Genomic DNA, 6,036 nt, shown 5'->3' with positions numbered 1-6,036 from the left:
CACCGAGCCACCTTCCCAGCCCCAGGAGTACATTTCTTATCAAGCATTGTTGCCTCCTCTTTGTTTCCCCTTTCCATCCCTTCCCATCCTCCCGAGATTTACAGATTTTTAAAAAATATTTATTTTTATTAAGTAGTTTTGTACAAAGGGGTTTTAATTCCTTAAGTCAAGTTATGAGAACAGTGAATCTTGATCAATGTTACCCTTATGAATTTTTCTGCCCAGGCTTGTTTCAAATAGTGATCCTTTGGACCACTAGTAGCTAGGGTTACAGGTTACCAGGTACCAACCTGGTTTGAATATTTGTTTGTTTGCCAGGGTTGAACCAGAGGCCTTGGTGTTTGCTAGGTAGGCACTCTACTACTTAAGCCACATCTCTTCCTGTACTTCTAAAAAAAATACACTTCTTATTCCTTTATTTTTGATTTTGTTGTGATTCAGTCAATACTTGTAGATCTTTCAGCCATTTGTAGATCTTTCAGTTATTTCTTAGCTACTTAAAATTATTTAAATAAGCTCCTTATTTTGGAATATTAAAAAGTTGCATGCAAATACATTATAGAATTCCTCTGTGCTCTTCACCTGGTCCTACATAATATCTGATGATGAAGTGATACATTTAATGCACCAAGAAATTAATGTCAGTGCATTAATGTTAACTAAGCTTCACACTTTATCTAGATTTTAACAGTTTTTCCACTAATAATTTTTTCTCAAGCTTTTTTGTGGGGAGTTCATTTGATATTTATGATTATGTACTTCTGTCTAATATGTGCAGAGACACTTTTGTAACTTAGAGAGTGAGAAATAGACAAAACTTTTTATGTTTTATTTTCTTAGTCTTAACTATGTTGTCCAGGCTGGCCTAGAACTCAACTATGTGTAGCCCAAACTGGCTTAGAACTTGTGATCATCCTTCCTTGACTGGAATAGGTGTGAGTTTAGTGGATGAGGCTGGAAAGATATGTGTGGGGTTTGGAGAGGTTTTCTTTTTAATAAATGTATTATTTATTATGTTTAAATAGTTGTAAAATAGGCTGTCAATTCAGCAGGTTAATTTATATTGTACAATGCAACTGGATCAGTGTTACCTTTCTCATAATCTCCCCCCACCCCCATCTTTTGTAATTGGAGAGTGTTTATTTTGGAATTTGTTTAGGTTTTGTTGTTTTTTTTTTAATTTAATTTTGTTTTATTTGTGAACATACTGTACAGAGGGGTTACAATTGCATGGGCAGGATAATGCATACATTTCTTACCAAGCATTGCATCCTAAAGCAGGTCTGAATTTATAACATATTCTCATCTTGAACCTAAGAGCCTCTTCTCTAGCCTCCCAAGTGTTGGGATTACAGGGATACACCATCATACTTGGCTTTATTTGAATTTTTAGTACTTTTTTTTTGGGGGGGGGAGACAGTTCTGGGGTTTGAACTCTGGGCCTGCTTCTTTTGCTCAAGGCTAGAATTCTGCCACTTGAGCCACAGTGCCACTTCCAGCTTTTTCTTAAGTAGCTTGCTTATTGACGATGAAGAGTCTCACGGGCTTTTCTGACCAAGTTGGCTTTGTTTTTGTTAGTCCTAAAGCTTGGACCCAGGGCCTGGGCACTGTTCCTGAGCTTCTTTTGCTCAAGGCTAGCACTCTACCACTTGAGCCACAGCACAACTTCTGGCTTTTTTTTATGTGGTACTGAGGACACAAACCCAGAACTTCATGCATGCTAGGCAAGCACTCTACCACTAAGATACATTCTTAGCCTCCTGAGTAGCTAGGATTACAGGTGGGTGCCACGCACACCTGGCTTTTGTAGCTATCTTGTAAGCCATGTCTTACTATATGCACACGTGTATGTAAGTTTCTCTGTCTGGAAGCTTTGCTTTGTGTTCTGCCTTTACTACTTGCTTTTTCCCCAGTTGATGCTGTAACAAATGGGTAAATACAGGTAAATATGTATAAAACTCCCAGACTTTTTTGAGTTTTAGCCTCACAGCATTTATATGGTAAAGAAAAATGCAAATTGAGGCCCTTACCATTGTGTAAGCTCTTACTGAATTTGTAATGTTTTGCTATTGGTGAATTTTGGATTTTTAAACTGTGGTTCAATTTCCATTTGATTGATAAGCACATTGAAAAGTACTATATTCTGTCATTAGTGTTTGAGGATTCTATATTAAGATTTGACTCAATGTTTTTAAATGTAAAATAGTGGGATATGTGGATATTTGGGGGAAGGGAGTTGTTGCTAAAGGCTAGCACTCTGCCACTTGATCCATAGCTCCACTTCTGGTTAATTAAAAATAGAAATTTCAATTTTTCTGGCTGGATTGGCTTTGAACCATAAGCTTCAGGTTTCAGCCTCTTGAGTAGCAAGGATTATAGCCATGAACCACTGACACCCCGTTGACACATAAATTCTGGTGAATAAAGCATTACCATTATTTTTGGAGAATATCTCCCATTATAAAGAATTGTTTGTATGGATTAAAATGAGATTATTGGATTATTTGTGCATGCCATTTACTTCCTTTTGTTCTAAACAAAAAATATTTTTTAGTCATGGTATATGTAGCTCCTGTATAAAGTGATTTTTTTTGTTGTTGTTGGTTTTTGTCAGTCTTGGGGCCTGGACTCTGGGCCTTGGCATTGTCCCTCAGCTCTTCAGCACAAGGCTAATGCTCTACTGCTTGAGCCAAAGCACCACTTTCAGCTTTTTCTGCTTTTGTGGTGCTGAGGAATCGAACCCAGGGCTTCATGCGTTTAAGGCAAGCACTCTACCATTGAGCCACCTTCCTTGCCCTAATTTAAGTTTTAATACTGAAATGGCTTTTTTTTTTTGCTCTCCTTTTAAAGAAGTAATATGAAGCTTACCATAGGCCAAAATTAGAACATTGAGGCCGCCAAAGAATACCCCACCCACCCCGCATTTTCTCAAAAATGACTGTTCCCTAAAGATGTCTTATGTTCTGCATTGGTGAGGAAGAAATCCCTTTTCTCATCTCATTGGCCAGTTGCCAGCACCTGTCTTACAATGATATTCATATTCTCAAGTGATAATGTTTTATGAATATTTCGGAAGCTGAATGAGCCTCCTTTTTTCGTGTAACCAACCCAATATCTTCCTTAAATGATTTATGAATGTAAAATACTTGATTGGCTTTCTGTTTTATGACTCACAAGATCTTTTATAGTGTTATTTTTCAGATGTGAGCCTCTGAAGAAACCAAATACTATCTAGTCTAATATGTTATAGATATGTATTTGGTTAGGGCTAAAGAAATCTCCTTCCCTCATTGTATGCTTACACTGTAGAAACATTTACTGAAACAGTAATATTGAGAAGGGCACACAAAGAGGCCTCAAAAATAAATGGCAATATTTAATTTTTTACTAGTGATAACAATACAGATGTTCTGTTACACATTACAAATATACAAATATATGTGTGTGTGTGTGTGTGTGTGTGTGTGTATTTATTTTTGCCAGTCCTAGGGCTTGAACTCAAGGCCTGGGCACTGTCCTGAGCTTCTTTTGTTCAAGGCTAGCACTCTACCACTTCAGCCACAGCACCACTTCAGCTTTTTCTGTTTATGTGGTACTGAGGAAACAAACCTGGGGCTTCATGCATGCTAGGCAAGCATCCTACCACTGAGCCACATTTCCAGCCCATAATTTCAATTTTTCAAACCCAAATTCATTCAGTTCTTTTATTGTGATAAAGGGAACAACAACAAAAACAAACAAACAAAAACTCAAAGAATTGAGGGATGTGAGTGAAGGGTTTTGTAGCAATAAAGGAGGATGGAGAAATCGATTTCTTCTTCCTGAATCTCCTGCTGCCTTCCTCTTTTTCTTTTCTTTGTTTGCTTGTCTTCACTTGTCCCCCTCTGCCTCTTTCCAGCTTTTATGGATCAGCTTACTGGTTCTTTCTTTACTTTTTTCAAAGAACTGTCCTTCTATTACATCTAACTGCACATTTGTCCCATTCTCACCAGATTAACCTTCCTTGGAATCTTTTCCTTATGACCTTCTGTGATTATAGCCTAGGTTTTCTTTCACATGTTGTGAATTTTTCGTTTACAACTGTTCCTGTATCTCCTAGTGTCTTCCTCAGAAAATCTGATTTGCTTGTCTGTTGCTTGTCTTTTGAAGCTAGATTTCAACAGGTAAACTCTGACACTCCTGTGTCAGATATTTGTTCCCAGTCCAGTTACCAGGAGGGACATGGCCCACGTAGGGTAGGCCATTGCCTCCAAAAAGAAGGGAAGTGTTTCTGGAAAGGATTTATGGACAAGCAGGTGTTCTGAAATTCTGTCTAATATATCAATAAGTATTATAAACATACCCTGTGCATCTTTTTTTTGATTGGTTTGTGATTGCTTTCTGGTGGTGGGGGGACTTTTTTGGAAAAGAGAACTATTATCTCTGTCTTAATTGCAACTTACGGCCTTATTTTACCCTTTAGTCACTTCATTCATCCACTGAATAATTATTTAATAAATGCTTCCCATGTCTCATAGACTCCTAGGTGTAATCCTTACTTATACTTAGGAGTCTATGAGACATGAGTTGGACAGGTTTGTAGCAGTTTATCCCACTGAAAAAAAGTGGTAGTAATGGTGGGTACAAGAGAGCTTAGGATAGGGTTTGAGAGCAAGGTTAGAGAAAGTGGGGCTAGTAAATCCAAATTTATTGCCATTGTAGCCATGAAGTGAGAGTTGAAAGCCTGGCATAGCCAAGAGTGTAGGTGCACAGCCAAGTAGTGACAGAAGAGGAGTGGAAATCTAATTCTATTTTACTTCCCACATTGAAAATTCCATCCATTGCAGCTTACATTTTCAAATATGATTGAGCAGCCACTGAATATGATAAAAATTCAAGCCATTCATCCCACAGATAGATATTAAGAGCCTACACTGTCCTAGATAGTGTTCTGGATTTGAATGAGGAGCAACAGAAAGGATTGTTCTTTGCTTTCAAGGTTTATGTTATTGAATTTAGAGCTAGTGGAATCCAAGTACAAGTCTAGTGTTACTATTGGATACTACCCTATGGATCCAGGTTAAACCTGGTCAAGATACTCTTAGAAGTAGACAGTTGTAGCAGGGTTTTTGTTTTTAGGTCACACCAGAAAGAGTTTCACTACTGTTTTAATCACAACTTTAAAACAAAATAGACAGCTGTGAGAAACCAGGAAATTAAAATCTAGAAAGATAGTTAAATGTTTTTTTAAATAAGCTTTTTATTGTAAAAATACTGTACAGAGGTTACAGTTACATGAGCAAGGTAATGAATACACTTCCTATCAAGCATTGTTACCTCCTCCTTTGTTTTTCGCCTACCATCCCTCCCCTCCCACCTCCACAGCTACACTCCCCTCCTCCCCCCAATGTTTTTTTGAAAGTTGCCAGAGCTGGCTAGAGAGAAAATGAAGCAAGGTAGCTGGGAAGGACAGTTTGGGATCTAAGTTCAGAAATTAATCCCTGGAAGTAATACTGAAAGTGAATCATCTTTTGAGCCAACAGGATGGAAATTCAGGAGAAATGGAGATCACCTCAAGCTAAGATTTGAAATTTGACTTGAATAGGGCTTCCAGGGCTTTTTATATATGCAAAGGTTGGTATGTTTAGAGTGCTGGTGCACTGGATGATACTTTCTAGTATTTTTAGACTTAAGGAACTAGCTACTTTCACAAGAAAAATAGATAATGTCTCTTTTGAGACTACAATTCCTTAAACCTACCTGAATTTGAAGTTTCAGTGTCTACCAGTTCCAGACATGGAGACATATTTGTTTGTTTTTCCAGTCCTGGGGCTTGAATTCACGGCCTGGGCACTGTCTCTAGGCCTTTCTGTGCTCCAGGTTAGCACTCTACCACTTGAGCCACACTGCCACTTCCAGTTTTTTCTGTTTATGTGGTACTGAGGAATTTAACCTAGTGCTTCATGCATGCTAGGCAGACACAGCCACATACCTAGCCCTGTTGTTTTTTTTTTTTGGGGGGGGGGCGTCCAGTGGTAGGCCTGAACTCTGAGCCTG

At 38.2% G+C, this 6,036-nt stretch overlaps 1 protein-coding gene across 1 annotated transcript in view; it reads left to right on the top strand.

Moving 5' to 3' along the window:
- The window catches only part of Gnai3 (guanine nucleotide binding protein (G protein), alpha inhibiting activity polypeptide 3), a 73,220-nt gene that overhangs the window by 36,301 nt on the left and 30,883 nt on the right, over window positions 1-6,036 (top strand). The gene's annotated exons all lie outside the window — the stretch shown is intronic.

This window comes from Dipodomys ordii, unplaced genomic scaffold (genome assembly GCF_000151885.1).
Source record: "Dipodomys ordii isolate 6190 unplaced genomic scaffold, Dord_2.0 Scaffold146, whole genome shotgun sequence".
Lineage (NCBI taxonomy): Eukaryota > Metazoa > Chordata > Mammalia > Rodentia > Heteromyidae > Dipodomys > Dipodomys ordii.
Note: the sequence above shows the minus strand (reverse complement) of the source record. Positions and strands in the feature narration are given on the sequence as shown.